Raw genomic sequence first — 15,697 nt, forward strand, 5'->3', positions numbered from 1 at the left:
GGGCACATGCCCGGGTTGTGGGCTCGATCAATGACTCTCTCATCATTGATGTTTCTGTCTCTCTCTCTCCTTCTCCTTTCCTCGCTCTCTGAAATCAATAAAGATATTTAAAGAAATAATAATAATAAAATAAAAATAAAAGTGAGGTAAAAGTTTAAAATCGTATTTAGAAATAATATACACTGGATTTGGTAGAACTGCATGGATTATGGGATTTTTGCTATATCTCAACTATTTTATACCTCTGAAAAAAGAAAAAGAGGAATGTAAAGCTTATATAGTAATATTAATATTTTATTGGTAGTGGTTGTTGCATAAGTGTATGTTATATTCGTTTATGTGCATTTAAAATATTTTAAAAATGTTTTAATTGTTGAGTCATAAAGAGATTTAGGATTTTACAAAAGACAGTTCTTAAAAATGAATCCTTTGGGGAATTCTTTATTAATTACATGGTTAGCACAGACCTTTGGGAATAGAAAATTCAATTTTTTTTCAAAAGACTCAAATAAGCTGGACTACAAGGAATGTACCTTATCTCTTGGAAAATTAGGGAGCTATGTTCGTCTTGCCAGAAACTGAAGCTGCGGTTCCAGAAAGTCTAAGAATTTCAGTGCTGATACATACTCTACTAAAAAAACATTTACAAACCAGATGCTCCAAATTCAACATTTACCAGTAGAATTATCAAAATGATTTAAAGTAGAGAATCTATAAATAGTTTTGCTTAAAAATTAAAAATGTCCTCACTGAGAACATAAATGTTAAAACTGAAACAATGAAAACAAACACATGCAAATGGAATAACACAAAACTACATATATATTCTTTATGCTTGAAGGCATGCATTTGTTTCTATACAAATGGGACAAAATATGCAAGCTACTGTAGTGTATGCAGTGATTTCACTATATTTTCTGTTTGCAATGTGGTTAAGATTCAATGATATAAGCAATTTTATAGGAGTAAAGGTTATACTGAATATGAGATCTGACCAGTGAATCAGGCCCCTGTTTTCATTTCTCTCTTCTCCTCTTATGCTGACAGAGCAGAATCTTTCTCGAAGCTGAGGAGTGAGCACTGCACTTTCAATCATGATGTCACACTAAGGTCTCTTCTGCTTGATTCTGGTGACTGATGGAAGGAGCTGATCAAATTTTTTCAATCTTTCAGCATTCCTCCAAAAACAGTCAGTTTCTTAGTGGCACAATGGAGGAGATAGAGAATGGGAATTATCTCTCTGTGTCTCTAAGTGCTCTAAAAAAATTTTCTTTTAAAAACTATGTATATACATATGCATTCATTGTAGAAAAACTGTGATGTACTTAAGAATATCTATATCTATACCTCTATCTATTTCTAAAAGCTACAATATCACCACTCAGAAATAACCATTATTATATTCATATACATATTCATACATAGTATTTTTAAAACATATATTGGCTCATATTTTAAAAGGAGTTTTATAATTCATTTTTATTCTTTAGCTTAACAGCATAAGGCTAATATCTTCCTGTAGGAATACATATTTATCAATTTCTAAGTGTTCAATTACTACCAGCTTAACTTTTATTTTTCTTGTAGTTTAGTTTTAGGGACCCTGAACATTCTTTTACAAGTAACCCTGCGTGTGGAATAAATGCGCAATAGAAATAAAGCCCCCGTATTCCTCAGTCACAGAACTTCTTTCTCTGACCTTGAAGAGTTGATCTGAAAGCACATCTTAATTATATTCTTCTTTTAAAAATGTGACTCCAAGCCCTTATTTCTGGACAAATGAATTTCAAACAAAAAGTTACCCATTCTGCATGAATGAGACAACATTGTACTGCTGCATTTTCAATAGCCTACAGATGCAGGCCAACTGGAACAACAGGGTCTTTAATTTAAAAAGGTGATAATGGTGATCATGATCATTATGATAATACGAATACTACTATGTAAGTTACTGAGCTTGAGTTAATGGACTGGAAATAGTAGATATTGTTACTGAAAGGACATTTCGTGGATTTTGCTCAAATGTGTAAACTTGATGCCTCTTTTTGAGAGTCTTCTTTGAGATTATTACTAAATAATACAATCAAAATATTATACTTTAATGTGATTGGGTATTTATGAATATGAATATTTTATGAAAAAAATAGTATCTCTTGGAGAGTTACTTATCCAGCATGTCAGCATAGGTTCATGCGAATAGCTGCACAACTGAGGAATTGTAGCATGGGTATATTATAGGAATAGAAATTAATGTTAAATATTTCCCCTAACTTTTGCCAAATTTATAGATAATACAAATCCACCTGTCAATCTATAATAAATAATATTTAACTTTCTGCATATGTTTTTTATTGTAAAATAAAGATTTCCTGGTAGTATCAGAGTGCTATAAAAGTTAACAGTTGCCGGTTGTCTTAAGCACTATCTACTGAGGCAAGGTGTGAGTGTAGTTTAAGAGAAATTTTATTCTTTTTGAACAATTGCTTTTATTAAAATAAGTAGATAGATTGTAAACAGCTGATATTACAAGCTGCCTTTTTCCCCTGTTACTGAAGCCATGTAGAAGTAATTTGCGGAACAGACTATTGAGAAAGATGGAAGAAATGATATCCTTCACCCAAGTGGATCCAGTGCCTAGACCAAGAGGCCATTCTGTACAATATTATACACTTATGTACTTACTATATTATCAATTACAGCAGATGGTATAATTGGAAGGACAAAATAATAATCAATTACAAAACATCCTTCCCCAGGCTTTCAGAAATTAAACATGCATTGCAGGGAGTATGCTTATGGAGTCTTCTCCAGTATTCATGACGATCAGCTACTCTAAACCTAAAATGAATGCCAAGAGAGTATTAACTCTATAGTTATAAATCAGCCTTAACACACATTCTTTTCCCACAAGATTGAAATAGTTCTTTAAAAAGTTGATAATCAGAATCAACAAACTTGCAATGGTTGTTGCTGGTTTAATGTTTAAAGCTCTAAAATGTGACATGTTTATAACCAAGCAAATATAGCATTTAAGCAATCTTTTGAGGTTTCTTTTTTTTTTTTTAATGCCAACAATGTTTACTAAGCATCTATTATATGCTAAGTACAGCTTGAGGTGTTGGAGACACATTAGTGAGCAAGCAAGACATGGACTCTATTCTCTTGGAATTAGTGGCAAAGACAGGGTAAAGTAGTACATGCAATAGAGAAATCAATACAGAGATACAAGAATGCTATGAAAAAGGAAGATACATGAGAAAATGAAGGAAGAAATCCTACATAATATATAGTAAAAAAATCTTTTCTGAAATGGCAGAAATGATCTGTGCTGAGATACATGTGAGATGAAACTGGGTATATTTCATACAAATAACATGGGTTATACAATTCCTGAGGTAAGAATGAGTTTGGCAAATTTGAGAAAAAACAGCTAGTAGGGTTAGAGAGGAGATTACAGTGATCAGCAAGACAGGGACACATAGGCCTATACAACAGATAACCTCCGATTTTACTTTCAAGAAGTGAGGAAGCCATTTGAGGATTTTAATTTGGAGAGCATAATACAACCTGATTCTTATTGTATCACACTGGTTGTGTGAAAGACAGTCAAAGACCTGTCATCTGGGTATGATGAAATGGTAGCTTGGAGTATTCTGACAACAGTGGAAATGGAGGGGAGAACATAGATTATGGATATGCCAAGGACATTGAACCAACAGGAGTGAGATGCAGACAGTAATCAAAGATGACTTCAAGCCCTATGCAGTCTTGCTCAGTGGTTAGAGTATCAGCCTGCAAACTGAAGGGTCCAGGGTTTGATTCCAGTGAAAGGCATGCACCTCAGCTACAAACTCCATTCCCTGCCCCAGTAAAAGCTCCTGTGGGAGACAACTCACCAATGTGTCTCCCTCATATCCATGTTTCTCTCTCTCTCCCTTCCACTCTCTTTGAAAAGCAATGGAAAAAATATATCCTTAAGTGAAGATTAAAACAAAAAGGACAACTTGGAGTTTTATGCCTTCAGAAATTTGGAAATTGATGATGCTATTTTCCAAGATAGGGAAACCTCAGAGGAGAGTTACATTGGGAAGATAGTAAGTCAAAATTCTTTTTTGAGCATTTTGGGAACTGAGGATACCTGTGATAGTTGCAGGGGGAAAAACACCAAGTATGGAGTCTGGAGCTCAGGGAGAAAGCCATGATTAGAGATGAAAATGTGGGCATCATTGACATTTGAAACTTATGTCAATCCGTAGGACTGAAACTAAAGAGACCAACATTAGTGGAGCAGTGTGAGCACCTAGTAGGAAATGAGATGCATAATAGAAAACGGGTTCATGTGGGGCCTCATATTTCATTTTAAAAAAACTACTTTCATTCTAAATGAATGGGGAGTGATTGGAATGTTTTGAACAGAATTATAGTTTTTGTGTTTTTAAATGATCCCTACCATGTGGAGAATAGGCTGGAAGGAAAGGTAGGAACAGGGAGACTTGCGGAGTGCCAGATGCCGTTGCAGAGTGCAGATAAAAGTTAACAACAGGGTTACTTAGAGACAACTTGATTACGTATTTTGGAAATAGAGACAAGAGGATTGGAAGATATGAAATAAAGTGCTCAATCAAGAATGACTTCTATGGCTTTTGACCTTAGCAATAAAAAGGATGGGCTAATCATAGACAGAAAGTTGGGCTGATGCAAGTGAAACAGTGTATGAGTCAGGGTTCTCCCAAGAGACAGAACCAATAGGATATATATGTGTATATATATATCGGGGAGGGTGACCTGTTTTACTGAGTCCCACCAATTTCAAGCTAATCTCATCTGGAAACATGTTCACAGATTCACCCAGAGATAATGTTTGACCTGGGTGCTTCGTAGTCAGTCAAGCTGACACATAAAGCTCACCGTCACAAGCAGGTATGAGTGGAATATAAGGAGTTCAGTTTTACATATGTTTACTTTAAGGTATGGGCCTAGATTACCCAATGGATTGTGTTTTACTTATGAAATTGGCAGAAGAGAAAACAATAGTCTCAGTGGATTACTTAGGTTTCTAGCACCGTATTGGTTTACCAGGTGTAGCATGGTGAAATAGAGCACGCTTCACTCATAACCAGATTAAGCATAGAGGCTCTTTCAAGATAGCATTGCATGGTCTGAATAACTATGCAATTTAGTTTTTCATTTTGGAGATATATGTAAGTATGTCCAGAGAGATTTAGTGACTTCACCTCTAAATTTCTTAAAATTTAATAGCCTTAGTCTATGAAATAAAATTCATGTCAACCACAATTATGTCTATGGTGACACTAGTGGAAATATTCATTTCTTCACTGTTCATAGATGTACCCAGTCGTATTATAATTTTCTCTATGATGTCTGATGAATGACTTTAATCTTGTAAAGAATTTCATCTTATGTCCTAGCATTGACCTTCCACTTTACATGTGCAGTATTAAACCTGCAGATACTCTGGATACAGGTAATTATTTGCATTGGTTGGGGGCAATTTTCAAATATGAGTAGGTACTCTCAAGGGATGACAAAAATAGCTACATTTATTTTTCTTAAAATGGTTGGTCTTCAACCATTATTCTTGAAAGAAACCAGTATGGTTTAGACTCCCACTTTCTTTCTTCCAAACCACCCTACAATAATTCTACACAAGCCTAATGCTTTTATATATATAACACATTAGCTCAGAACAAAGCAGCCATATGGCGTACATTCTACCTAGAGATAAATAATTCTGACTAGCTTCTTAATTGATATATATTTTTATATTTTCTCTGCTTAAAGTTTGTCTACTAGATAAACAAACTTCAAGTAAAACATAGCAATCTATACACTGGGTTAAGTTCAGTTCAGCCAAATAAAATGTTGGATAACTTAGTTAAAGCTTATCTACAACAAAGCTGTCAAGTGAGAAAAACTGGACTCCAGAGCCTCACAAAATAGACATTCTGGTGAGAGTTCTGGATCTTATTTCCTCAGGACTTTTGAATATTCTAAGAACAGCTCTCTGTGTCTTTTCTGCAAAGAACAAGTGCAGAGTGGCAAGATAAAAATAAAACAGAATTAAAGATGATTACTATTTTTGGCTTGCAAAGGGCTGCATTCAGTGTTTCAGCATACTTGGTGTATGCATTTCAGAACAGAGAACATTTAGTAGTCAAAGTTGGTGTGTTTCTGTTTATGTTATCCATTTTTATTTCCCTGAGTTATACCTAAGATTCTTTAGGCCACCAACAATTTTATGGTTTATATTACATCTGAGTGAGAAAGACGAATTAAGTTCCCTTCACAAAGACAGTACAAAACCTTAAATTCCATACTTTTCCTATTTGCTCTACTTGCTATGTCTGTGTTTATCTTCACAAGTTCATTTGAACTATTTCTACCAAAGATGTATGAACACTTAAATATATATCCTCTGCACAGAGAAGTGCTTGAAATAAAAGCATTCTGCATTGCTAATACTTTCAACAGTGACCTTCTATAAACTATGTGCTCCGTATGATTTTTGGTTCAACAGTGACCTTCTATAAACTATGTGCTCCGTATGATTTTTCTGATGTTTCCTACTTTACTGTTGAGAAGTATTAACCTCTATATTCAGAGAAAGCATGAAGTTCTCAGGAATTACTGAAAAAGATAATTTAATTTAAAGGGGAATAATATATACCATCAGGAATTTAATATGATAAATTGAGATATGTAAGGTGACTTCTTATATTCTGTGGAAAGGATATGTGGGGGCATAATCGGATAACAGTAAAGGGTAAGAATAAAGGATATCTCATGTTTTAAAAATATATGAAAATACCCTATTGATATTGCATCTGTGTATATTCACTGATGTAATAAAGCCTGGACAGGAATAATATAGAAAGTTGCATAATACCATGAAAATTCTAGGAACATAAATTATTACTATTGAACTGAAGTTAATATTTATTTGAATGTTCTTTTAATCTGCGTTAATTTATAAACTTCTTTAGTTCTTTATCCTTAAAATATTGGTGTTCTTTTATTATCATCCACACTACTTACTTTTTATTTATTTACTACTTTTAAAGATTGCTCCAAAGAACAGGTTGGTTCATTGGGCAAACTCCCTATTTTTTCCTGATTAACTATAAATAATGACACACTTCAGAAAGTTATTCCACGGTGATTGTTTTTCCCAACCTCATAAGAAAGAATGGCCCTATGTAAGTTTTGGTGAGTTACTACAAGAAACGAAGCCAGTTCTTTCTGTTCTCCTATAATTCTGTATGTCAATTGCAGCTTTTCCTCTTAACTTTAATTGTTAATTTATATTTGTCAGAAAAGAAACATATGATAACAAGGAGCACAAAGCAGATACTCCTTGCAGTTGTCCCTTTAGCTTCACAATCGCTACAACAAAAATATATAACAATGCAGATATGTAAACAAGCAGAATATAAAAAGCATACATAGTCATCTACCCAAAGGATTCCGCTGTTAACACTTCAGTGCTTGTCTTGCAGTGGACATCCCTTAGGAAGCAAGACGCACATCCTTTTGTGCTTAGATATTTCAACACAGCAACTGTTCTGCAATCTGCCCTCCAATGATTGATGTCTGCAGAGAGGTGGGGGTGGGGAATGGCCTCTCAGTTTTTCTTTTCCTCCTTTCAAACCCAGATTAAAAACATTACATATATTTATATGTGGTAGCATACACTACCTCTTCATATACACTCTATAGTTTACTTTGCAACATCTTAAGACTTAAAAGCTTAAATTTAAAAAATGTAGAGTTTTCCGGTATACAATATTTTCTCTCAATAATTATTAAGAATTTCAGTGCCTGCAAAGACTTTAAATGCATGAACTAGCTTGTTTTACATTAGTACATCATATTTATCATCTTTTCTCTCAATATCTCAGCACAAACTTCAAGTTTTGTTGTTGGTGGGGGAAGATATGGGACTGTATTTCACAATAAAAATGCACTTTAAAAATATTTTAAAATATTATCCCTGTTTTTATGCCAAAGATTTTAATTTATGGAAGACTGTCTGCACATGGCCTTTTGTAACATGCTTTTATGACTTACCTATGTCTTGTGAACATCTGCTTGACTTACTTTTAAATGGCTGTCTAAATACCAAACAATTATGTGTGGCATATATATATATGTGTACATTAAGCCTATGGTTCACAATGATACTAAAATATATTCTTGTTGATTTATACAACATTATATTTTGTTATGCTACTGGATTTTTAAAAAGGGTTATTATATGTGACAAGCCTTAAGTATAATTGCCATATAGTAAGCCCTTAAATTTAAAACATAATGAGAATGTTTACAGAATTAGGTAGCTTACTCTGCAGGCAAAGGGTTAATCTATGCCTTATTTTTAGATGTTAAATATTTGTTATGGTGGTGTTTTTTTTAAAGAAAATCTAAGACCATGTATTTTTAATGATTCTAGTTGAGCTGATTCTAATTACCTGTTTTGATTATAGTTATTTGATCCATCTCCTGAAAGGTTATATGTTGTTCAGGGTAGCCAAACCTGTCAAAGAAAGCTTTTACTGATTATCTGGCAACCTTCATGAACGTTCAATCTTAGTTTTTCAAAAAAATGAAAGTGAGCCATCTTCATATGCTTCTGTATTTTACAAGGCCCTAGACACTTTTTAAAAGGTGGAAACTTTTCATATATGAGCACAAGTTGCCCTATTGCATTCAGTAAACATAATTTAAAGAGTTTCATTTCCTGGAAAAAAAATTTTTTTGTAGAAGCATTTGATATCTCTTCTATAAGGATATGCATGAGAGTCAGATGTGCTTTCTCATGTGAGAAGCATTTTCCTTAATGGGCTCTTACTCTCAACGCTGTGCTACAGCTCTCGTTGCTGTAGAGACAGCAGGTCAGTGGACACATAGTGAATGGGGAGCCTTGAATATCAAGTCAAAGAATAATCAGTTTTAGTGAGCTTTACCTCTGTCAGAGGGAGGGTCTTATTCTTAATAAATCAACCCATTTTTTGGAATATATTTTATAAAAAGGGAAAACATCTTTAGGCTTGCTAAGTTCTTTGAAATACATAGATAAAAGAAAAATGAATGCAATATTTGTACAATTACTGTTTTGTTAATAAAATAGTTTAGAGGTCAGAATGATAAATTTCATAAGTTTCAAGTAGAACTGATTTTACAAGTTCATTAGACTTACTTTAAAATTCATAAATAAATGCCATTGCCTTTATTATGGAGAACACAAATTCTCCTTAAACTGGCATGTGGTTAGAAAAGATCAAATTAATTTATTTTCATTCTGTTGTTACAATTTAAAAAATACTTTATAAACTATGCTAGAAAACACACACCTCATGATACCTCTATCAACTTATCCATCTATGTATATTTTATGTTATCAGAAAGAGAACTTCCTTGAGTAGCTGTGTAATACTAACAAGTACAAAATATTCAATACCATAGACTATACCTTATAAAACATAAATTAAAGGACACAGTATTACATTGAGAGTCTTTGGAACTAATTATAGGGTAAATATGCTTAGTCTATTTCTCAGGCATAACTGGCTCTGTATTTCCCATAACCTAAAAATAACATCAAATTTAGATTTTTTTCTTAATTCATTTTATTTGATGTGGAATTTTGAAGTAAATGTAAGTTATGGACTCATAAAAAATTTCAGAATTCAGGTTATAACCAGTAGTGTGTCACTCTTTTTGTTGTTGTTGATTCTAGATAGAAAAATACAATACTTTCTTGAGAAACTGTGGTTTTTCTGGAAGAAACATTATGAAGCAATGAAAAGTGAGAAAGTGGAGTGGTACTGGGCTGAAGGGAACTTTTTAGTTACAAGTGAAGTCTTGGGCTTCAGCTCTTTCCCATTCAAACTATGCTCCTCCTACTCATGGGCACAGACATTACTCAAGGTCTCATTCTCATTCTGGGAGGAGAGTGTTACTTCTCTCATCATTATTTTTTAGAATAAAATTTTAAAAAAGAACTTTGGAGTGAAAGATGATCTGAATTAATTAATAAAAACTAAAAAGAATAAAATAGATATTTGGAAAATGTATTTTTTAAAAGTAAGGGACACTGAAAGTAAGTAAAAAAAAGTGATATAATTTATTTGATGATTTTTATGGATCAGATACTCTACAAGTCTGAGCAGAGTAATAAATTATAAATAATTTATGGTATAATTTGCCAAGTTTTTTGATGTGTGTGTGGGTGTGTAAATGTGTGTGCCAATTCTAATTTGGTGTCTAGGATTTTGTTAGTGTGAAAAGCTCTATTATTTTCTAGTATTGTTAGAGACTCAAATAAGTCTAACGAGTCATACTCAGACTCCAGATTTATCTTGGGTGTTCACAAGTACTTGTGGGTGTACATCCTAATGCAAAACAAACTTCTCTCTCTGCCTGACCACACGTTCAGCTTGTTTTCCTTCGTGTTCTTTGGACTAAAAATTCAACACTCTTACAGGAGAGTTGGGCATTTCTTGAGGGTTGGAGTTTGACTGATATGTGGGCTAATAGCCAGTCTTACATTTCCATAATTTTTTTTTCTAGTGACTATAGTAATAATGAGAATTTGCTAAGCCTAGTAGGCAAAGATAGAACATTTCTTCCTGTAGATTAATAAGTACGCCTCTGTATTTCTTGGAAGTAAACAAAATAAAGAGAATGGCTTTCCAAGTATAACTGTTAACACTACATAAATTATTAGGAAAAAAAATGAAAATTAGAGAAAATTATTATAGATTAAGGCTACTGCTATTAAGAAATACTTAGTTTTATATATTTCATTTATCACTACTGTTACCTTTCCTTATTTTAAACAACATTCTTTTCTTTGAGAATTACATCATACAAATTAAAATCTCCTCACTTGCTACATTTGAAATTTTTAAAATATTAAGAATTAAGACTTAAACAAGAAAAAGGAAAATGTCCTGTAAGTAATGAGAAAGATTCTGCGTCGCTTTCTGTGCACTCTTTTAGTATAAATTTACCTAAAGTGGAGTTCTTCACTAACTTCCTCTTAAGTTTCCTTTGTCTTTGTTTATTCTGCTTTATAAAACCTTTCTATTTTGATTCTTCTAAACAAAAAGGCACCACTTTCATCTAAACATATACATATATTCTTGGTTTTTAGAAAGATGCAACAGTTGAAACCAATAAAAGGAAGAATGGAGTTTAATCATGAGGACCAAAGAATTGGGTATACCTAGGGTCATGGTACTGACTTTGTTATCAAGTGACAATCTATTGGTTTGTAATTCTATGTTCTAACATCTTAATCTGGAATATGGAAATTATATATGCACTTAAAGTGTGGAGTGTACATGTGCACATGTGAATGAGTTTGAGAGTGTATGTGTGTTTGTGTGTGTGCTTATATGAAAGCTGTTGCAAGATAGTGCATGTGAAATCCACATGAAATGGGTTGTTGTGTGTTTTTTGGCTTGCTAGCAAAGGTTTATTAAATTCTAGAAACAATTATTAAGTAAGTTACTCCTATTTTTGAAGGCTCATTCAATTCACATAATAATCTGCTGGGCTTATATTACTGTATTATGAAAAGAACATCATAAATAATTAGATTTAAACTATGATTATCAATGCAAATCAATAAAATCCTACATGGACATTGATTTGCATGGGGATTTCTCTATTAAATTTAATAATTTCCAGTAGATTTCGAGTTTGAACTGCTGTTAGCAGGTGGCAGGAGCCACCTTCAAAAGAATCTTCAAATTGGAAAATACTACTTCACCACCTTTTGGGGTTAAGTTGCAAATGGAATAATTTAGTGTGGTTTGTATCTATTTTGATGACCACCTCTCTTGGATACTTTCTCATAACCACTCTACCGGTTGCTATAATCACCATATCCATAGTAGATGTAACCAGTATAGTCCTATCTTCTATAATCACCGTGACATTAGCTGTTATATCCATAGCTGCCATATCTTTAATTCCAATAATTACTATATCCCTGGTTCCAGTTTTGACTGGGGCCTCCACCTCCTCCAGGAGCTCTTCCTGCAAAGCCTCCTCTAGATCCCTACTGTTGCTGTTGCTGTTGCTGATACTGTTCATTCAACATGGCTACTTTATGATTATTATTGAGAATTACCCTCGCACCATTCTAGAAAGAATATAACTTTTTCACTGAGAGAATCACCTCAGACTCCTCCACTTCCCACCCCTACTCTTGCCTAAACGTCTAGCTGCATTCTACCCCTAAACAAATTTACAGTCTTCAGTGTTTCAGTGTGTTCTTGGTCTGCAGAAATAAATTTTGCACTTTCTTACTATCACCTGGGAGCTATAGACCACACTGTGTGATCTAGAGCAGGCAGTAATTACTGCCGTAAATCCCCCTCTTGGGGAGGCATATACAGAGAATATTTAGCAATTAGCTAAAAAAGTAGAAACATATCATGAGAAATACTCTCCTCTAGAGTCAAGGCCTGTGTGTCCTATTTGGCCATCTTTACATACTTTCCCCTAGCAGATTAGTTTTCATTGTTTAAAGCTCTTTTAGAATAACATAAGGATACACACTATAACAATGTGAAGCATTAATTAGAGAGTTCTAGTTTCTGTAGTAAAAAGAAATCTGTGTTAACAGTGACTTATTATCGAGATCATTTTAACTTCTCATTAACATTGACCAAAAGTGACAGATGAACAGCACCATTAAACATGCCAAAACAAACACAAACAGGGTGAATTTTGGTTATTATGCCTTTCTTCACTAGTAAGTTCTTATGTATGAAGACATATTTCTAGTTATGCAATTGCAATTTCCTTTCTCCCTTCATAATATAGCCTAGCCATTTACACTGTTTTATAGTAAAGTGATTAAGAGCACGATCTTTGATGTATCTGAGTTTAAGATCATGTTCTATCATTTTCTAGATTCCCAACTTATTCTCCATATGTGTCAACTTCTTCAGGTTCAAAATGGAAACAAAGGTAAATTCCATACTAAGTCAGATAGTACATTTGGATCATTTAGCATAGTTTGGCACATGCTAAGTACTCAATAAATACTATATTTGGACAAATAATGATGATGAAAATATCTAAAAAGGAGCAGAAGGAAAGCAACCAAAAGTACTTACAGTGTTAAGAATCATAGAACTCCTACTCACTTGACTTTGACATAGGTATAGGACTTAAATCATGATTAATGGACTACCATAGTCTGTGTAGAAGGAAAAAAAAAATTTAACTGTTCTATTTCCCCACTCCCATTGATTTCTAAAATGTGGAAATGCGAACTCTATTCTGTTCTTTCACAACTGGCAGGTTAAAAGTGGACTTTGAAGATAGGAATGCTGCTGGTGGCAGATGTGTTCTTTCCCCGGATCACAAGAAAAGCGGTCCATGGACCAAGGCACAGGAGACTGTGGTGTGGTGAAGTTTCTTCAGGGGCTACCCCTGTGCCCCATCTCTGTCCTCCCACCATAGAAAAAAATCCAGTTTTGTCTTCATCAAGGCCAAAACAGGCTAGTGTCCAGAGTTTCTGTTTCACATTAAAGCTTAGTCCTTTGGGGCCTGCATGTTATCCAGCAAGAGAGAAAGGTTTTGTTCCCTAGGAATATATTATCTCCTGCTTGGAAAGAACCAGAAGCTTTTTAAAAATAACCAATCAGCTTCCCAAACTTTTGCAGACTTATGCTGGGCCTGCCTATTGCCCATGCCTCATAGAAGCACCTCTCCCTGTGCCATTTTGACTTCTATTGCTCATGTCCTTACCTCTCCTTGTCCCCCCCCCCCCCCCCGACAATCTGGTAGCAGGTAGGGGAAGGGAAGGGTGTTAATCCTTGGATGGGCAATGCTCTGATCACCTGGAGTGTGTGAAGCTGTAGCTTCCTGGTGAAGCAAACAGGCTCCTTGTACCATTCAGCTCCCCAGCCCATTAGGCTCTACAATGTCATAATCCCTTTGTTTCCTTTCTTTATTAATATCCAGCTACCTACACTGACAGGACGATTCCCATCCTTCTGTAGGCTTTCTCCTGTTGGCCAAACGTTTACCTTGTGGGCCATAACAAATCATTATGTGCTTACTTGAGGAACACACATAATAAAAAAGAAAAAAAGAAAAAAACTATAGTAGTGAAAGTTGAGTGGGGATCCTTTTAAGAATTTCTTCTGATCTTTCCATGAGGTCAAACATGCTGACAATTAAGCCATGAAGCCTTACTGTTGCTGAAAAAGAGGTGAGTAAATGTGGTGAAAGCTGTTTTCTTGTTGATCTCTCAAAGGCAATTTAATTAGCTGATCATCAGCTCTGGAAAGTCAAAGCAAGGTAATTGGGCTGTAGGTGGAGCAAATTGACTTCTTGGACAAGTGTGCTTATTTAGAAAATTAGTTTATTTCTTTGTTCATTGCAGGTACCCTGTAAAATCAGGCAATGATGGGGAATCATTGAGATGCAAATGGTTGCTCTGATTTATTTTTATACTTTTTTTTTTTAAATCCTCCCTTGAGGATGTATTTTTATTGATTTTTAGAGAGAGAGGAAGGAAGAGAGAGAGAAAGACATCAATGTGAGAGAGAACATTGGTCAGTTGCCTCCCATACTTGCCCCGGCCGGGGAGAGAACCTGCAACCTAGGTATGTGCCCTGACTGAGAATCGAACCTGCCACCTTTTGATGTATGGGAGATGCTCCAACCTACTGAACCACCCTTCCAGGGCTTTTTATACTTCTGTCTTCAGTTCCATGGCTCATTTTTCATTTATTCTGTACTAAAAAGTAAGGTAGTAGGTCCATAAAATAATTAAAATAAATCTAAGAGATCTGTCATTTGAGACACAGAATAGAATTATTCTGACTCATTTTAGGGCAATGTGAGAATTTATCATGATAGCTATATCTTTAGGGGAAACTATATCTTTAGGGGAAAATAGTTCCAATGTCCTAACCAAAATCAAATTAAATAACTTTCATTCTCTTTTCAATGTCTCTAATCATTACAGTAAGACAAAAGTGTATTTATTTTCTCTACCCTAATTGGTTAGGTGAATGTCAATATTTACATATTTCTGTGTTTGATCAATGTTATCACATCATTTTAGGCCACCTCCCCTTCATCCAAAAAAAACAAAGAACAAAAATAAAACAAAAGCAAACAATCAGAGAAATCTTAACAGTAAAACTTTGGAAAACATTTTAATCCTTCCATGGGAGAGAAAATATAATATTCAATTATCAACTTATATTCTGGGGACAGCAGTAAACAATAAACAACTTTATCAGTACATGCACAACAATTAAATAGAATACCTGTTCTTGGATATCTTACCATAAAAAGCAATATACTGGAGCAATCTCTAAAAAGAATTATTAGTTTCTAAATCAGACTGGGTTAGTATAACTAAAACCTGAACCATAAATATATTCTTGATATGTATATGTTTTTATATGAATTTCTATTAATATAAGGTCTATTATAATACAGGTAAGGATGATTAGAATAGTGAGAAAGATTAACACAGTACACTTCATAAAATAAATATTATTTAAAAGTGCACTATGATCCTGGCTGGTTTGGTTCAGTGGTTAGAGCATCAGCCTGTGGACTGAAGGGTTCTGGGTTTGATTCTGACCAAGGGCATGTACCTCAGTTGCAGGCTCGATCCCCAGCCCCTGTCGGG

The 15,697-nt window shown here is 34.2% G+C and overlaps 1 pseudogene across 1 annotated transcript in view; it reads right to left on the reverse strand.

Annotated features, from left to right (window-relative positions):
• Positions 1-12,123, reverse strand: part of LOC308557486 (small ribosomal subunit protein uS5 pseudogene) — a 108,077-nt pseudogene extending 95,954 nt beyond the window's left edge. Inside the window, exon 1 of the transcript in view lies at positions 11,895-12,123. The product of the transcript in view is annotated as a small ribosomal subunit protein uS5 pseudogene (transcript). The remainder of the gene's footprint in view (positions 1-11,894) is intronic.
• Between the last annotated feature and the right edge of the window lie 3,574 nt (positions 12,124-15,697).

This window comes from Miniopterus schreibersii (assembly GCF_964146895.1).
Source record: "Miniopterus schreibersii genome assembly, chromosome: 5".
Lineage (NCBI taxonomy): Eukaryota > Metazoa > Chordata > Mammalia > Chiroptera > Miniopteridae > Miniopterus > Miniopterus schreibersii.